Consider the following 20,108-nt stretch of genomic DNA (forward strand, 5'->3'; position numbering starts at 1 on the left):
CATCACAATAAAGTTTTTTTATCAGTGATTATCCAGCGTAGTTTATTATTTTCCAAGAACTGCATTGCTCCTAGAGATGTGAAATTATATATCGTTTCGTCTCCTCCTGTTTTGCTTGTTTCAAAACATAGTGGAGAGTGAAAGTTTTTAGCAGCCGAAGACCATAAAATGTTCCTAAGAACTACTGGCATTAGTTTACTTACCCGTAAACGATCCTGCGGGTCTTCATTCAGCGGGAAATCAATTTTGTGTGGTAGATCTTTTTGAAAATAAGGAATACCACCGTATGCACACCAGTATCTATCGTTAACAACAGCAGCAATAGGTATGTACTGACAACATTTTATAATTAGATTATATATTTTGCTTGAATACTTCATAGTTTTTTTTATAATCTTCGCCATGTATTTGGGGCATTAGAATGGATTCATGATCACCCCGGATCAAATAGAAACTTTCAGGGTGGACAAGTGTCATTTTTAGGGTGTGTAGAAACGCCTTAAAGTTTTTAAGTCCTCCGCATAAACAATTCCCCAGCTGTATTATCTTGTGGTCTTTTGGTGTCGAATTCCACAGGTCAAAGCTATAGCCACTATGATTGCTACCGAATACCGTCACCTTTGTTGCATTTATGAGCAGAATATTTTCTTCCTGTTTCAAAATGTCAACGACATTTCTGATAAGGTTTTCTATTTGAACTTCTACGTCTGGAACTACGGCTGGATTGTAATTCTCCTCACGTTCTGAAATATTATTATTCTTTCTTTTTTTCCACTCGCGTGAGACCATATTTTTTCAGTGTTTAAAATTATTAAGAACACAATACCCCGTGTCGAGTAGCTAAAACCTAGCAAAAAACAAAACTAATTTTAAAATTTTCAGGTATTTCTCTAGCTTGAATTAAAAAATTAGTATTATTGGTTAGACACCATAAATATTTTTGCATTTTACATAATAAGTTTAGCGATTCTGGACTGAAAAGCTAAAATAATTGCAATTATAAGACAATAATATGGAGATGCGTACTTTACGGGTTACAAACCAAAAAAAGTTTGGTTCCAGGATACAATAATAACTTTGAACTGAGATGATAAAAATTTGGTTCCCAGGAGACAAAAAGCAAAACTAATTTTAAAATTTTCATGTATTTTTGTAGCTTAAATTAAGAAATTACTATTACTGGTTAGACATCATAAATATTTTTGCAGTTTACATAATAACTTAAGCGATTAAGCAAAAAAAGAAAATTTTGGTTCCAGGAGACAAAAACAATACTAATTCAAAAATTGTCAGGTATTGCTCTAGTTTGAATTAAAAAATTAGTATTTTTGGTTTGACATAATAAATATTTTTGCAGTTTACATAATAACTGTAGAGATTCTGAACTCAAAACTAAAAAAAAAAAAAATTGAATATTTCTCATTGGAAATATAGGACAACAATATAGAGATACGTAATTTATGGGTTAAGCCAAAAAATTTTGAACTAAGATGATACAAAATTAATGGCATAAAAATGGTGTAGCGATTCAATTGAAGCAAAAGGAAAACCAAACTAATTTTTAAATTTTCAGGCTTTTTCTGGTTTGAATTAAAAAATGGAAATTATTGTTCAGACACCGTGAATATTTTTGCACTTTGCAGCTAAATAAAATTATTTTTTTTTAATTTTCAGGAATTATTCCAGTTTCAGTTGACAAATAAGATTTTTTTTCAAGGAATCGAGCAGCTAACTAAGTCCAATATATACAATGGTATGTTCTTCGAATGATCTCTTTTAATTAGGTTCCTAGCTACCGCTGCAACCCAGAACTATTAAAAAAATATTTTATCTTTAATTAAAGAAGGAACTAGATGTAGCAAGTTTTACAATTGGGACGAGTCGCTCTTACTATACAACATACATTTCGTTATCACGAACTGTTTGCTTTGATATATCTATTGGTACCAAAATTTCGTTCTTTAGAGTTTCGGTTACTATTGAGACAAGTAGCTATTATTACTATAGAGTTCATTACCATGAACTGTTTCATTGCTTCAAAATTCAAATATCTTTGAAAAGACTGCAGTATGAAAACACATAAAAAATGCAATTTTTTTTACAAAATTGATTCTAGTTTAAAAAGCATTTGATTTTTAATTACAAAAGTGACTAGATGTAGCAATTTCCTTTAAAATGAGCTATTATACAGCTCTCTATGATTTTCCCGTGCCCAGCTAGCCGAGGAGAAAAAAAACGGAAAGAAACAAATATCTCGTTTGTGGAGAATAACGTGGTTAAAGTCAATTTTCTTGATTTTCAGGCCAATATATTTTCTTTGTTATTGAAGCCAAAAGGCGGTAAGTTTCCTTTTTTGGGGTATTCGGACAAGGCGGTTCTAATGGTTTACTTTTTGTTTTGATCTGACTGTTTTTTAGGAGTTAGGGGTTTTTATATTTCTTAACATTGGACGTGATCGTCTCTTACTAGGTTGCTAGCTACCGCTGCAACCCGGATTTTTTTATAATTTATAATGAACGACATCGATCCTTTATGTAAACATTTTTATATATCTTGCATGGTCTACTGGATAGGATAGCCTATTTTTACCCAGTTGGATATAGTTTGACTCCCGGTACGGGAAATTCTTACTTATGATGATTTCTTAACGAATATTATTTCAATAATAATTTATATTATGATTCCTTTTATTACTTCAGTTACTATGGGTTACAGTTCGCTCCTTAATGTAAAATTACTCAAACATTCTAAATATTTTTGCAGTTTACAGAGTTTTGCACTTTTTTATCATACCTTTTGCATTGTAATAATATAAATACTGTAATCTTAACGACAGTGAAATTGCCTATGCAAGTTAGTATAGGGAAGAGTTCGATCTTTATTATAATTACCCTAAACAAGATTTTAATTTATGTCTAATATTAATCATTAAGGAAAATTCATCATCTATATAATGATTTCTTATAATACTTCAATTACTATGGAAGAAAGTTCGTTCTTTAATGTATTAACATTGGACGTGATCGTCTCTTACTAGGTTGCTAGCTACCGCTGCAACCCGGATAAATACCTGAAAAGTCTAAACAAAACTTCTATTAATGACTAATACACGAGATCTTCTTGACTGACACTATTTATGATAGCTTTATCTATCCCTTATGTGAAATCTGGAAAAATACGTGAAAATTTTAAAACTATTTTAATTTATTTGTTAGGTTTTTTTTAATAACAAGCCGACATATTTTCTTTGTTGTTAAGCAAAGAGACTCCGCCGAAGTCTCTTTATACGGTGGTTTAAGGGGTAAACCACCGTATATCAGTTACTATGGGCGAGAGATCGTTCTTTACTGTAAACTAAGGTTCAAACTTTTGGTTTTATTTTTTTAAGGGTTTTGAATTGTTGCAATCCTGTTAAAATGTATACAATCATTTTTGCAATTACCAGTTTGTTTGCTCTTTACGCAATTAAGTTTCTTTTCATACTGTAGTCACTTCAAAGACAATATATATCTGCGTGCACTCGGCACGTGGAAGGCTTCTATATATGGATTCTTTATGCGAATACAATTAGAATAATCATCTATATAGTGATTCCTTTTATTACTTCAGTTACTATGGACTACAGTTCGTTCCTTAATGTAAAACCATTATGTAACCATTAGTTGAATGTTTAAGTCACGTATCAAGTATCAAGAACCTAACAAAAAATTAAACTAATTTTTAAATTTTCAGGTATTTTTCAAGTCTAAATTAAAAGATTAAAACTATTGTTCAGACACCATAAATATTTTTGCAGTTTATAACTTTAGCGATTCTGAACTAAAAACGAAAATAGAATAAAAATTATTTTTTTCAATTTTTACGTCACGTCGCTAATTAAGTCATATATGGTTATAAGTACACAATAGGTTTTAGATATTACGTCATGTCACTTATTACGTCATATATGGTTATTAGTAGATAATCGGTAAAATATTCGTTCCTTATTATAATATTTTAAAAATAATTTGTTTTAATTACAAAAGGCTTTTAACCATATTAATTTCCTTTAAAATGAGCCATTGAAGAACTCTCTACGATGTTACAGTGCCAAGCTATCTATGGAATTACTAACCTATAGTATAATTAAGTGGTGTATGAAATTTAGTGTACTCAAGAGGTCGTTCTTTATTATAAACAATAAAATGAGCCACAGAGTTCAGTTTCTCTGGGCTTTAGTTCGTTCTTTACTAAGTTATGAATTATAAGAACTTAGCCTTTAAGGAATAAACATCAGTCTATATATATATTCTTTTCCTTGTTGTATCAGTTACTATGAGATATACTTCGGTCCTTATTGTAAATATTCTAATGATCGTCTTTTAATGTAAAATAGATTATTTCAGTTAGCATGATCATGTCGTTCTCTACTGTAATTCTTTTAATATTTCAGTTACTATGAACTGAAGTTCGTTCTATAATGTAATTTAACCCCATTAATTTACTTTAAAATGAGCCATTGAACAACTCTCTACGATGTTCCAGTGCCATGCTATCTGTTGAAGTACTAACCTATACTATAATTAAGTGGCGTATAAAATTTAGTATAGGCAAGAGGTCGTTCCTTATTATAACTATGAACTGAAGTTCGTTCTTTACTATAATATAATTATGTAATTAATAGGTTGCTAGCTACCGCTGCAACCTAGATATTCTTATTTCTGCTACTATGGGCTAAGGTTCGTTCTTTACTGTAAACCATTGAACAACTCTCTACAATGTTCCAGTGCTATAGTATCTGTTGAATTACTAACCTATACTATAATTAAGTGGCGTATAAAATTTAGTATAGGTAAGAGGTCGTTCTTTATTATAATATTATCATATCTTATATGTAACTTTTATTTTATAAGTGTTAGATAGTCTAATGGTAAGCATGCCTACTCGTTACCTGGGAGAAGGGGGTTCGATTCCCCGTCGGGGAGAATTTTTAATATGTTGAATTAAAAGCACTATCTTTTCAATTTAAAATTTAAAAAAGAAACTTGTTTATTTGCATTCTAGCTAAAATAATGAAGATAATATGAATGAACACAGGGTTCAGTTTCTTTGGACCTGAGTTCGTTTTTTAACTATAAATACAAACAGGAAAAAGCCTACGGCTTTTTCTTCTTTTAAATAGTAAGAGACAAAACTCAAACAATCAAGTAGCTAACTAAGTCCAATGTATGGAATGGTTTGTTATTTCAGTGATCGTCTTTTAATGTAAATTTACTAACCTATACTATAGTTAAGTGGCCTATATAATTTAGTATAGGCAACAGGTCGTTCTTTATTATATTAAATAATAAGTTTAGTGATTCTGGACTGAAAACTAAAATAATTGCAATTATGAGACAATAATATGGAGATATGTACTTTACGGGTTACAGGATACAATAATAAATTTGAACTGAGATGAAAAAAAAATTTATTAAAGGAGACAAAAATAAAAAATAAGTTTATAATTTTAATTTATTTTTGTTTATTAAATTAAAAAATTAATATTAATTATTATTAATCATAAATATTTTTTAATTTTAAATAATAATTTTATATATTAAGACAAAAAAGAAAATTTTGGTTCCAGGAGTTTCGGTTACTATTGAGACAAGTAGCTATTATTACTATAGAGTTCATTACATGGACTGTTTTATTGCTTCAAAATTCAAATATCTTTGAAAAGACTGCAGTATGAAAATACATCAAAAATGCAATTTTTTTGACAAAATTGATTCTACTTTAAAAAGTATTTTATTTTTAAATACAAAAGTGACTAGATGTTGCAATTTCCTTTAAAATGAGCTATTATACAGCTCTCTATGATTTTCCAGTGCCCAGCTAGCTGAGCAGAAAGAAAAAGCGGAAAGAAAAAAATATCCCGTTTGTGGAGAATAACGTGGTAAAAGTCAATTTTCTTGATTTTCAAGCCAATATATTTTCTTTGTTATTCAAGCCAAAGGGAGGTAAGTTTCCTTTATAGAGGATTCGGACAAGGCGGTTCTAATGGTGTACTTTTTGTTTTGATCTGACTCTTTTTTTAGGAGTTGGGGGTTTTATATTTCTTGACATTGGAGGTGATCGTCTCTTACTAGGTTGCTAGCTACCGCTGCAACCCGGATTTAAAATGATCCATTGAACAACTCTCTACGATGTTCCAGTGCTAAGCTATCTATGGAATATAAAGTTTAAAATACATCCTTACCACGAACTGTTTGATTGCTTCAAAAACAAAAATCAAATGTCTTTGAAAAGACATCAAAAATACAGTTTTTTGTGGAAAAATTTATCCTGTTTTAATTTGTTTTAGTTACAAAAGGTTTTTAACCCAATTAATTTCCTTTAAAATGAGCCATTGAACAACTTTCTACGATGTTCCAGTGCAAAGCTATCTCTGGATAACAAGAAAGAAAGAAAATATCCCGTTTAGGCAGAATGTTGTAGTAGCTGCCACTTTTCTTGATTTTCAAGCCAATATATTTCCCTTGCTGTTCAAGCCAAATGACAGAAAGTTTCCTATACAGGGATTTTGGACAAGGCGGTTTTAATGGTGTTCTTTTTGTTTTGATCTGACTCCTTTTTTAGGAACTATGGGTTTTTACATTTCTTAACATTGGACGTGATCGTCTCTTACTAGGTTGCTAGCTACCGCTGCAACCCGGATGGTGTACTTTTTGTTTTGATCTGACTCCTTTTTTAGGAGCTACTTTTTTCAGGAGTTATGGGTTACTTTAGTATTTACTATAGGGCGTGATCGTCTCTTACTAGGTTGCTAGCTACCACTGCAACCCGGATGATTACAAACAGGAAAAAGCCTACGGCTTTTTTTCTTTGAAATAGTAAGAGACTAGCCTCAAAAAATCAAGTAGCGAACTAAATCTAATGTATGTAATTGGTTTTTATTCCAATGATCGTCTTTTAATGGAAAATTTTAATATATTGACCTTAAATATAACTGTACTAGACTATACTATCCGTAAGTGGCCTATAAAAATTTAGTATAGGCAAGAGGTCGTTCTTTATTGTATTTTAATGAAAATGTCTTGACTTTAAATATAAATGTACAAGCCTATGCTGTAGTTAAGCTGTCTATGCAAGATAGTATAGGCAAGAGTTCGTTCCTTATTGTAAAACATAAATATTTTTGCAGTTTACATAATAACTTTAGCGATTCTAAACTGAAAAGTAAAATATATTAAAAAATTGTATTTTTGGTCTGAAAATACATAGTAAACCCCACATCGGGTAGTTAGAACCTAACCAAAAATAAAACTAATTTTAAAATTTTAAGGTATTTTTCTAGCTTGAATTGAAATATTCGAACTATTGCTCGGATACCATGGATATTTTTGCAGTTTACACAAGCTGCAAAGAACGCACAGGCTGATCTTTGTAGATTGAAAAAAACTTTACGAATGTTTTACCGGGATTACGAAAAATATTCAAAATTAAAGATTAAAATTATCTCTGAAAGAATGGATTTTGTGGAAAAGTCAGCTAGAGATGCTTTCGCAAAACTTCATAGTAATATCCAAAAGAAATGTTGCATGTTTAGTGAAAAGCTTCCAAGGTATGGACCGGCAACTGTGGAACAGTTTACAGATGTAATGGGAAATCTTATACATCACTGTGAATATATGGAGGCATAATTGTCCTTTACTTAGTTTCAGCTTAAATTCGATGATTGAGCCCTTATGTATTAACTACATCTAACGACTATGAAGTCATTGATCAATATTGCATATAAAAAATTAAGTTTTTCGTAAAAAATAGTTGATTAAAAAAAAATTAAGTACAAATAACACTAGATCTAGAGATTTCCTTTAAAATGAGCCATTGAACAACTCTATACGATGTTCCATTGCCAAGCTATTGGTGGAAAAAAAGAAGAAGAAGAAAGAAAAAAATATTTCTGTTTGTGGAGAATAAAGTTGTTAAAGTCAATTTTCCTGATTTTCAAGCCAATCTATTTTCTTTGTTATTCAAGACAAAGGGCGGTAAGTTTCGATTAGCAGGGTCTGGGACAAGGCGGTTCTAATGGTGTACTTTTTTGTTTTGATCCGACTCTTTTTTTAGGAATTAAGGGTTTTTATATTTCTTAACGTTGGACGTGATTGTCTCTTACTAGGTTGATAGCTACCGCTGCAACCCGGATGCTAGCTACCGCTGCAACCCGGATACTAACCACATCCAACGACTATGACGTCATTGATCAATTTTGTATATAAAAAATTAAGTTTTTCGTAAAAAATATTTAATTAAAAAAAGAATAAAGTACAAATAGCACTAAATCTAGAGATTTACTTTAAAATGAGCCATTGAACAACTCTCTACGATGATCCAGTGCCAAGCTACCTGTGGAAAAGAAGAAGAAGAAGAAAGAAAAAAAAATATCCCGTTTGTGGAGAATAACGTAGTTAGAGTCAATTTTCTTGATTTTCAAGCGAATTTATTTTCTTTGTATCAAGCTTGTACATGAAAATGCATTATTTTTTCAAAATTGATTCTATTTGAAAAACTATTTTATTTTTAGTTTCAAAAGGCACAAGATGTAGCAATTTCCTTTAAAATGAGCCATTATACAGCTCTCTATGATTTTCCAGTGCCGAGCTAGCTGAGGAGAAAAAAACGAAAAAAACAAACCTGTTGTCGATGCGGAATATTGTGGCTTCAGTCACCTTTCTCGATTTTCAAACCAATACATTTCCCATGTTTTTCAAGCCAAGGAACAGTTAGTTTCCTATTTAGGGGTATTGGACAATGCGGCTCTAGTCCTGTGCTTCGCTTTTTGATCTGATTCTAGTTTTAGGAGTTACGGGCTGTTTTTATTTTTTACTATGGGGCGTTATCGTCACTTACTAGGTTCCTAGCTATCACTGCAACGCGAACAATTAGTTATACGTGCAGCTATTGGCTTAACTATGCCTACAGTTGCTGGCTTACTTGTACAAGCAGTTTTTGGCTCTGTTGTGCCTAAAGTAGTCTGTTGAAGGTTAAATAGTCTCTTGTAGGCCTGCAGCTGTTGGCTTAGTTATACGTTACCCCAGACAAGTCAATTTTCAGAAGATGCTTGCGTTATTTTAACTTTTAGTTACTATGTGTGTGGTTTCCTCTTTACTAGGCTTCAGCTATATCTGAAGATCGATCTTTTATATAATACTATGGACTAAAGTTCGTTCTTTTATGTAACTTTACTATAAACTAAAAGAATTACAGAATTTTACATAAATATATTTTCATGCTTTTTATAATGTTAAAATTACTATATCCATTTTAGTATGCAACAAGATGTAAATAATATTAGCTACTACAGGTATATGTGATGATCCGATGAATCTGATGATTCCTGATGTTATAATAGCATAAGCTGCTACTACAGTGCTATAGAAAATGGAGTGTTTCGTAAAAAAATGATTCCTTTTCAGAAATTATTTTCGTAAATTGGAAAACATTTCAAATACATCAATTTACTTTAGAATGAGTCATTGAAAAACTCTCTATGATTTTCCAGTGCCCTGACAGCTGCGGAGAAGAAAAAAGCCTGGCTGAAGCCACTATTCCAACCCTGAACTTCAACTTTTTTCCGGCTTGTCTTTTGTTATTATGAAATACATATCACCAAAACTTTATTTTTTAAACAAAGACATGGTAAGCATTGATGACCTTATCCATGTCGAAATCCCGAATTATTTATCATAAGTATCGTTTTCAATTTTTTTAAATTTTTACTACACTGTCGCTTATCTTCTAACTCCATTTTCATTTCTTCTTCATTTAGCATTTTTATAACTACAGGCAGTTTGCCGATCCCCTTGGCTTTAGCTGCCCTTATTGGTCTAGTTTTAAATGACGGTCCAGGTTGTAGATTTGTTAACTGTTCAGGTGGTGGGAAAAAACTTCTATTTCTTCCAACGAATTATCATTTATAACAGCTTGTAATTTTTTTTTTTTTGAGTCTACCTCTAGATAAGTTTTTCATACTGATATGTCTTTTCAAACTCCAGTTTTTTCAAAGATATATGGTATTGAATCAAGTCTAATTTCTAACACCGATAGTCTACTAAGCTTCAAACTTTGGTTTTGTTTTTTAAGGTTTTTGAATTGTTGTAATCCCTTGTTATATTTTATACAAATATTTTTGCAATTACCCTTTTTTCTACATAAATGTGACGTCATTGCAAAACTGTAAAAATGTATACAAGAATGTTGTCACTGACATGAATCTTTTTCCAAAATTTAGGCTCTAAACAAATTTTCTCAAACTTCTGACAAATCTAGATCATTTTTTTGGCCAGAATATCCCATGATACATATTTTCTTGAAAAAATATGGAACTGCTTTCGAGAAAAATAAATATATGAATGAATGAATAAATACTTACACAATTATTGTTAAGGTGGGGGGGGGGGGGTAATTCGGGTTGAAACAGCAGTTATACTTCTACAAGAAAAAATAAGAAAACACAGAAATAGACACTGAAAAAGAGAATATAAAAAATGGAAGGAACACGGAAAAATGTAGGAGTAAAAGATAAGAAAAAACACCCCTTATAGTATAACATACTGAAGATTCATCCTGGAACAAGCAATCTAAAAGATGAGGGCTTTTTATTGTACATGTAAGTTATATTAATAAACAAATTTACAAACATTATTGAAACACTTTATTCTTAGGGCACTGAAAACAATATTATACAGCTGGGAAAGGGTTATTTTTCACTATAAAGTTCCTCAATCGAGGATTGTCTAGATAACTGCTGATAAATTTGCAATAAGTATACCCACAACATCCAAAATATAATGCTGCGCGAAAACCATAGCTTTGAATCGATAAATCTTGGACTCTGAGTATTGAGTTCTTCATTTGACAATAAAAATTATAAATAAAAAACTACTTCAACAAGATCTCCCCCATAAGGCTCCATGGCCGGGAAAGAACAGGGGAGATAAAAATACGAACACAGTAAAATACAAACAAAATCCAAAAAAATCCAGTCGCCCACCTTAATCATCCCCAAAATGACAAGCTAGGCAGGGGGTGGCGTATGATTTCACGAACTCAAATACATATCCAACTCAATCCAGAGTCATCAACTCCAAGGGAAATGGTAAAAACTTAATTACTAGCTAGACATTCTCTAACATAATTTGTGAACATACAAACGAGTGGCAGCTTCGTGAAGGCACAGGGAGCATGTTCCATATCCTGTTGCAAATTGTCAGAGGGTTGAAGTCAGACCTCACTGATGGAGTATGAAGAATATTTGAATTGCTGGAATGCGAAGATGATAAGTCGATTGATCAGAAACCAAAGACATGTTATTATATAGAACAGCAAGAAGATGGCCGTGAAACTGTAAAAAAAAAGAACAAGAAAGGAAATAGAGAGATTGTACATCAAGCAAGGGTTTAAGTGAAGATCGAATAGTTTCCTTAATAAGAGTCCTTGGTTTATCATAAAGTTTTGAAAGTGGCATCAGAGGCGAGGGAAAAGTTGACATCAAAATAACAGAACAATATAAAACATAAGACTGAGCTAGGCTGTAGAACAAGATTCTAAGAGTCGACCCTGGAAATATGCGTTTGAGCTTTCGAAGGATTCCAAGACTTCTGGAAACTTTCATTTTAATCAGGTCAATATGGTGCTTGAAGGAAAGATTTTTGTCAAGCAAGATGCCTAGGAATCGAACTTAACGATCCTTAGGTCTACTTAGAGAACCTCTTGATACGTGGATTTCATTTAAGTCAGGGCAAACCTTTGATACTCTGGAGAAAATGAGAAAAAATGACTTCCTGACATTTAAGGCGAGATAATTTACATCAAACCATTGGATAGCTCTTTGAAAAAGGGCTTTCATCTTTGAACGAAGATCAGACTCAGTTCTACCACCTGTGCCGAGAGTAGTGTCATCAGAAAAAGCAATAAGTGCATCCGGTAAGGACAAACTCCTGTCGCAATTAGTGACGGATGCTGGTTGACAAAGACAACAGCAAATGGCAGATGTTAAATTTTCAACCGCACTAATAAGGTCATTGACATAGATTAAAAAGAGTGCCGGCCCAATGACAGGTCCTTGTGGAACGCCAAAATCTATTCCAGAAGGGTTAGAAAAATGCGAATCAACCGAAATGACTCAACCAGATAAATATGATAGAAACCAAGAATAAGTATTCCGTCTTATACCAATATGGGACAGTTTCCAAAGAAGAATATTGTGTGTTAATGAGTCGAATGCTTTTGGTACATCGAGAAAAAGTGCAGCAAGTGTCAGACCAGAGTCAAGACCTGAATGTAAATAATTCAAGAAAGGTGCGAATGCATGGTAAGTTGAGTGCTTCGCCCTAATACCAAACTGAGAATCATGAAAAAAGTGTTTAGAATTAAGAAAAACAAGAAGTCGAGAAAGTCTAGCTTTTTCCAAAATTTTACTAAATACTGATAAAAGGGATATGGGACGATAATTTGCAGGATCATTCCTTGATCCACCTTTAAAAAAAATAACAACGCGAGCATGCTTTAAAGCATTTGGGAAAACACCATTTTCAAAGGAAAGATTGATAAGTCTCGTGAGGGCAGAAACTATGATAGAAAGAATGAACTGGACAACCTTAGTCGGAATACGGTCTGGGCCAGAAGATGAAGAGCCCCTCAAACCATTGACAACTCTGGCTATTTCAGCGTCAGAGGCAGGTTTCAATGCCATTGATTTAGACAAGGCCATCCAAGTTAAGATCTAAAGTCAGGTAGAGAAGAAGAAGGACTTACAGAAGAGGCTGTAGTTTTGCCGATATTAGCAAAATAGAATGTAAATGCATCTTGAACTCTTAGCTCACCCTCTACATTTTCGCTTTCCATCATAATTCCTGAAGGGGCATTTGGAGGCGGAGAAGATGGCCTGATAACATAATTGATTACTTGCCATGTCTTCTTAATGTGTTTACCACACGCAGAGAATTTTATGTAATAAAACAAAGATTTGGCCGTTCGGCAAAGCGGATTGTAAACTCTTCTACACGCTTTGAAAAGTTGAAGTCGAAAATCACGAGAAGATGGCTTAGAGGACCTGTAAGCCTTCCAAAGATTATTTTTTTTCCTCCAAATTTTTAGGAGTCCCGGAGTCATCCAAGGATTCAAGGGGGTTGTTCTTTCCGATGCCGGATTCAACTGGGGCGCATCACATGTATCCAAGGTAACTTCTTTCAAAGAATCATAAAAAAAACTAAACAAAGAGTCCATATCAGATTCATTTTCAGAAATACTCCACAAACAACCCTCCAACCGTGACCTAAGAAGATACAAAAACTGGTCAATACATTTTAGAGAGGAAACAACAGCTCCTTGGCTCCTCCTAGGCAATGAATCGGAAAATCATACGTGGAAAAAACAAGAAAATGGTCTGAGATATCCCTCGTCAATATAGAATTTTGCACCAAGGTCAACGATGAAAAAATATTATCAAGCAAAGAAGCAGTAGTGTTAGTAATGCGAGTTGGAATCCATGCAGAAGGTAATGTTCCACAAGCGAGCATTGTTGAAAGAATTAGCAATGACGAGGATAACCTCCGGTCACACAAATTAAGGTTGAAGTCACCAACAATGACAAGTTCATATGAATGAAGTTGGATTGTTTCCAAAACCTCATCAAGAATCTGAAAGAAAAAAGGGAACAGACCCATTAGGAGACCGGCATATATTACCAACAATCAAATTTTTAGCTTGGGTTTTAATCTCAATAAATATGGATTCAAAAATTCCTTATTCATTTCTTGACAGGTCAGGTCTAACAGAGTACGAAGACATTTCGAAACATAAACAGCAAGGCCACCTCTAGCCATCCTATTTAGATTCAAATATTCCATCTTGTACCCACAGAGATGCAATAGAGATTCAATTTTCGAATCAAGGAAAGTCACACAAAGACCAATAAAATCAGGGTGGCCACTACGCACTATTTTTTCAACTCATGAAACGAAGAACAAAGACCCTGTACATTATGCTGAAGCACAGAGAAACTACCATCTCGTTTGGATACTCGATCTAAATCCCTTGCATACTTACTACTAACTGAAAAATGGGGATTTGATGGTGATTTATAAGACTGACCTACTGAATTATTAATCAAACAAAGAACATCTATTGGGTTATTTTCGAACTGAAGTAGTCGCTCACCGAAGGAGGAGATGTCACCCGAACTAGAGTCAGACAAATTCAAAATACTTACAAACTATGATCCATCACGCGCCCCTCACCATCCAGATTGGTATCTCCATAACAATGACATGTGGACAGCAACTAGACAAACAGAACGATGAACTCATTTTTTGAGACAAATGAAACTGAAACACAAAAAATGAAGGCCAACAACAGAGAGCTTAGATAAGATAAAAACCTGTATGCAAAATGAAAACAACGAAAACATAACCAAATCTCGCAAGTCAAGAGAAAAATTTACATATGTTAAATCACGAAAACAAACCAACAAAACACTAACAATATCAAACAAATAACTAAAGAATGAACGAATACCACCAATTACTTATCAGCTCCAATTGACACAGCGGGGGAGGGAGCCACAGAGACTGTATAACTAGATACTTTAAGGGGATCGAAACACGAGTCCTCTATTCACAACCAAGTCTTACTCTTAGAAGACTTTTTCGTTTCTATCCATACACTAATCCCTTTTGTTATCACTCGGGTATCATTAACTTTTGTAAAAGTATCAGATGACGTACGCAGGTTGTAGCTGAAAGATAGCAGTTCTTTTCTACGGCGGGCCAATTCACGCGGGAGATCTGAAGTGATACTTTTTCCTGATCCTTTCAGTTTACCACAAATTCTCATAATAGTGTCTTTATCTGCTAAATTAGCCAAGGTCACGAACACTGGCCTGGATTTTGCTGCAGACCTAGATGTTGCCCTAGTATTAGAGCCTGATGGTTTATTTCCATTCAAACGATAGCACTTGACGAAGGGCATTGAATTCGCGTTACTGACTCCTATTTCAGCGAGAAACCCAAGGCACCCGTCATCTTCACTTTAGCGTTTTCTGACGTTTGAATGTCCCGATAGGTATTTTTTTTTATTTGAACAGTGGGAACATATCATTTCATTATTAGATTTTGGTACTCTATGGTAATTCCCATTAAGTGACACTCTGTTCCTGGCCCGTGGCACCTTTGGCACATACTATCATTCAACAGGCATTTTCAACCATTTTTCTACAAGAAATAACCACAAAAACCGTATACAATAAAATCAATCGTTTAAACTTAAAGAGAAATTCCGAATAGCGTTTCTTTTGATGATTTGTAGCAACTCACGCCAGCGTGGCTTAATTTGGCTGTATGATGGCACCCTGTTGTACCCACTATCATCACTTAGGCGTTTTCTGACGTTTGGATACCCTGACAGATATTTTTTTATTTGAACAGTGGGAACAAACCATTTCATTATCAGATCGTGATACTCTGTGGCAATTGCCACCCTGTGACTCTCTGTGGCTGGCTCGTGGCACCCTCTGACACACATTATCATTCCTAAGGCATTTTCAAACATTTTTCTACAATAAACAATCGCACAAACCCTGTACACTAAAATCCATTGTTGAAACTTAAAGGAAAATTCCCAATAGCGTTTCTCCTGATGACTCATGACAAATCACGCAAGTGTGGCACAAAATGGCTGAACTGTGTTACCCTGTGGCACCTGTCATCACCACTTAAACGTTTTCTAACGTTTGATTATACTGATAGATGTTTTTTATTTGAACAGTGGGAATATACCATTTCATTATGAGATCGTGATACTCTATGGTAATTCCTAGTCAGTGATACTCTGTCGATGTCCTGTGCCACTCTCTGACACAAATTATCATAGAGAGTGCAATAGTGCTGCCTAAATAAAGAACGATGTTGGCACAATGTATCATTTTTTTTGGTTTCTCGGTCTTAGACCAGGACATTTCGTATTGAAGGATTGTCGTAGAAACTTCGAAAAGGGCTCAATCGATTGGAAATTGGAGTATCTTGTGCCCTTCTTAATAGTCGAAAGTGATTGGAAGGCAACTAAAACCCTTTCCACGCCCAAAATTTCCCCAAACACATCCAATCAAAATTTTGAGACAGCCATAAGATAGTAATTTTCAAAGTAGTTGATTTCCAGATAGAAAAAAATGTTTTTGAGGAGAACCCTCCCCCACAGCCCTCAGGGTAAGGGTTGTAAGTTATGCCCGGGAGGCATATAAGGTTTTTATAGAAAGCGTTCTCGTAGAAACTTCAAAAAAGGCTCGTTCGATTGGAAATTCAAAGGGCTAGTTCCTTTTATAATAGTCGGAAGTGATTGGAGGGCAACTAGTCCCCCTTCCACGCCCACCCTCCAATTTGCCAATTACGTTTAAAAACTAAATGTTGTCTTAACATTAAATCAAATTGCACTGTGTTAATGCTAATTCCCAATAAGGCATCTCAGCAGTATCTCAAGAACGACTGAGGGTGTTATGTTCAAACTTTTGGGGCTACTTCTGCTCTTAAAATATAACCAAATCAAAATAGCGCAAGTGTATCCCAGCTATCAAAGAAGGTAAACAAAATTTTTTTTGCGAATGGTATCAAGTTTGTATTTCTGGTCAACTAGAGAAGGTATGAAACTAAATTTTACACTACTATTTGTGTCCAGATTTTTAAAAGGGTGTATGCTGTCAAAAATTACTGAAATTTTTTCTCTAGCATACAAATTGCAGGCCAAACTATAAAGTATTAAAAAAACAAAAAGACTTAAAGAATTATTTTGTTTTTCCCTGAAAAGACTATGTCAAGATAAAACGAACAGAAATTATTTAAAAAAAACTTTTTTCACAAAATAAGTTTTTCAAAGAAAAGTAAAGAACTCCATTAAACCAAAAATGAGCAAAAATAAACCAAATAACCTACCAAGCGTGAAACTACCCTAATTCAGCATCTATAAATAAATGAAACCCAAAATGAACAAAACACTGACACTCTATGGCAATTCCCACTCCTTGACGCTCTCTAGCTGGCTCGTTGCACTCTCTGGCACACATAATTCCTAAATCTTTTGAGATATTTTCTTGATAAAACTAATTTTTTAACTCCATTGGCTTGTGGAAGCGTTGATTTTCGTATTGTCTTAGATTTTCAAGCATCAACACACTTTACACCCAATCGCGACAATACGTGGATGCCTTGTGGTATACATTTTCATTCCTCAAGTATTTTAAGACATTTTCCTACAAAAATACCAATATAAAAGCGGATTCACGCCCACGCACAGAGTCGGACACACATAAACAAGTACTGACAAAGAAACAAAAAAACACACACACACACAAACAGAGTGAGACATATAGGCACAGAGAGACAGAGAGACTAAAACCCATACAAAACACACAGAGGCAGACGCAGAAACATACAAACACAGACACAGAGACAAAAAAAAGAAAAAAACAAAGAGACAGACGCACAGGCACAGAGACAGACACAAAAAAACACACACACACAAATACACAGAGTCAGACACGCGAACACACAAAGACATACACAGAGGCAAAAGCACACACGAAGACACAGAGTCAGATACAGAGAGAGAGAGAGAGAGAGAGAGAGAGAGAGAGAGAGAGAGAGAGAGAGAGAGAGAGAGAGAGAGAGAGAGAGAGAGAGAGAGAAAAGACACACACAAAGGAAGACACACAAACACGCACAGACAGACAAGGAGACAGACAAACACACAGTCAGACACACAGTCACGGAGAGAGAAAGACAAAAAAACACGCACACAAACACACAGAGTAAGACACACAAACACACAAAGACAGACACAGGTACAGGCAAACAAAAAACACACACAATCCCACAGAGCTAGACACACAAATACACAAAGACAGACAATGAGACAGACAAACACACAGTCAGACACACAGGCACGAAGAGAAAAAAACAAGAAACACATACAAACACACAGGGTCAGATACACAAACACACAAAGACAGACACAAATATAGACAAACTCACAGTCAGACAGAGAGAGAGAGAGAGAGAGGGACGAAGAGAGAGAGAGAGAAAGAGAGAGAGAGAGAGATAAAAAAAAACACACACAAAGACACAGAACCAGTCACACAAACACACAAAGTTAGACACAGAGACATTCAAACACACAGTAGGACACACAGGCACGGAGAGAGATAGCGAGATAAAAAAAAAACACACACAAAGACACAGAATCAGACACACAAACACACAAAGACAGGCACAGAAACAGGTAAAAATTCGGTCAGACACATAGGCAGAGACAATGAAATGACACTTGACCAATAAAAGTGCCATCACCTTGATCAGTGAAAGTATCACTTACCATAGTTTGGGTACCCGCAGCCAACCTATAACTAATTCCTGGTACCTGCACACAAACTGCCGCACCCCAGGGTACATGCAGCCGTCCTACAGCTGTCCCGGGTACCTGCAACAAAACTGCCACACCCGGGGTAGATTGCTTTCAACCTAGGTTCATTTAAGCTCACCTAGCATGGCGTGCGCGATGGTAAGTGAACTTAAATGAACCTAGGTTGAAACAGTTCATTTAGCAGGGCGTGCACTATGCTAAGTGAACTTAATTGCATAACGGTTAAATGAACCTAGGTGGAACTATCAATATGCCAGTTTTATGAAAAACAACTTATGTTGCCGATACCAAGGCCAGGTCCTGGCACGGCTACGCGGCAAGCTTGTATATATTAATTCCCATTGTCATCAATTATTAATTCCCATATCATTGTCTTCTACTCTTAGACAAAGTAAGCCTCTTCTTAATGTCATGGTCTTGAGCCTCTTCTTGATAACTGCAGCCTCTTCTTGATGCTATGGCATAACCATAGGTTCGATAAACAACCCTCGGAAAAAATACAAATTCCTCCTTAAATTTGCGAAATTTTTAGATGGTTTTTGAGACCAGATATATCAATATGCCAGTTTTAATAAAGAGAACAATGTAGCCGATTTCTAGGCCGGGACCCGAGACTTGGCATGCGGCAGGCTTGTACATATTGATTGGCCTTGTAAATAACAACCTCCAAATGAATCACCTTTGTTTGCTACTCTTTCCTCAGGGAAATGGAGGGCTCCAAAGGGAATACATATAACCTTGAACGGTCCCAATGACTTGTAACTAATAGCTACGCAGTTTAAGGCACCTAGTGGGCTTGTTCTGGGTTTTGCACCACATTCTGTTGGTATTGAGGATTATGATGGAGTTGTTCTTCTAACGTAATATTCCTTTCTTCTTCATTTTTCATTTTTGACTGTTTCTTATTCTCGATGTCACTTGCCCTGTAGTAGTAGCATAATTCTTCATTATTTTCTTCATTTTTGACACGTTCTTATTCTCGCTTTCTCGATATCACTTGTAATTCTCGTTGCCGGTTGTCTTCTAACCGCATATTCCTTTTTTCTCGCTGTGGCATATCTTATAACCTTATGACATATTTTTTAACCGCATATTAATTTGTCCTTCACTTTCATTACATCAATTCTGAGTTTTCAAGTCCTTAATCTTTATTTTTTCCCTTGATTCTTTTGAAAAAATTACTGATAACCTCCTGGTGCCACTAAAATATAATAATATCACAAGGATAATTTACATAAATTCTGGGATTGTGAAAAACGAATGTTAAATAATTCCAAGTTTAACAATTTCTTAAGATTCACTTGGAGATAGTTACAAGGTTAAAATGTCCTAAAATATTAAATAATAATCATGGGTAATGTTTTGTTATAGTGCCTATGTTAAGTTCTTCATCCATTGACCTCCATTAAGCCGGTTTCTTCGTTAGTTTCTTTCAGCTTAGCGTTACAGAATAGATGAGAAATGTATAATTTGGGCTATATATTTGCAAGTTTGGGGGGGGGGGAGACAAATAATTTGGACTGCGTAATGTTAAAAAACAATTCTTACTTCATAACATGTTGAATAATTGTACATATAAAACGTTTTCAAGACATACAAATGTCCTTAAAACGACTGTAAAAAGGACAATCAGGCAGTTATGTAAATATGTAAATTAACCGTTGACATCAATG

General features: G+C 34.4%; 1 pseudogene; it reads right to left on the reverse strand.

The window, feature by feature from the left end:
- The window catches only part of LOC148954635 (uncharacterized), a 53,038-nt pseudogene that overhangs the window by 22,822 nt on the left and 10,108 nt on the right, over positions 1-20,108 (reverse strand).

The sequence above is a fragment of the Artemia sp. Qi Xiang Cuo genome, chromosome 3, assembly GCF_049724085.1.
Source record: "Artemia sp. Qi Xiang Cuo chromosome 3, ASM4972408v1, whole genome shotgun sequence".
In the NCBI taxonomy this organism is placed as follows: domain Eukaryota; kingdom Metazoa; phylum Arthropoda; class Branchiopoda; order Anostraca; family Artemiidae; genus Artemia; species Artemia sp. Qi Xiang Cuo.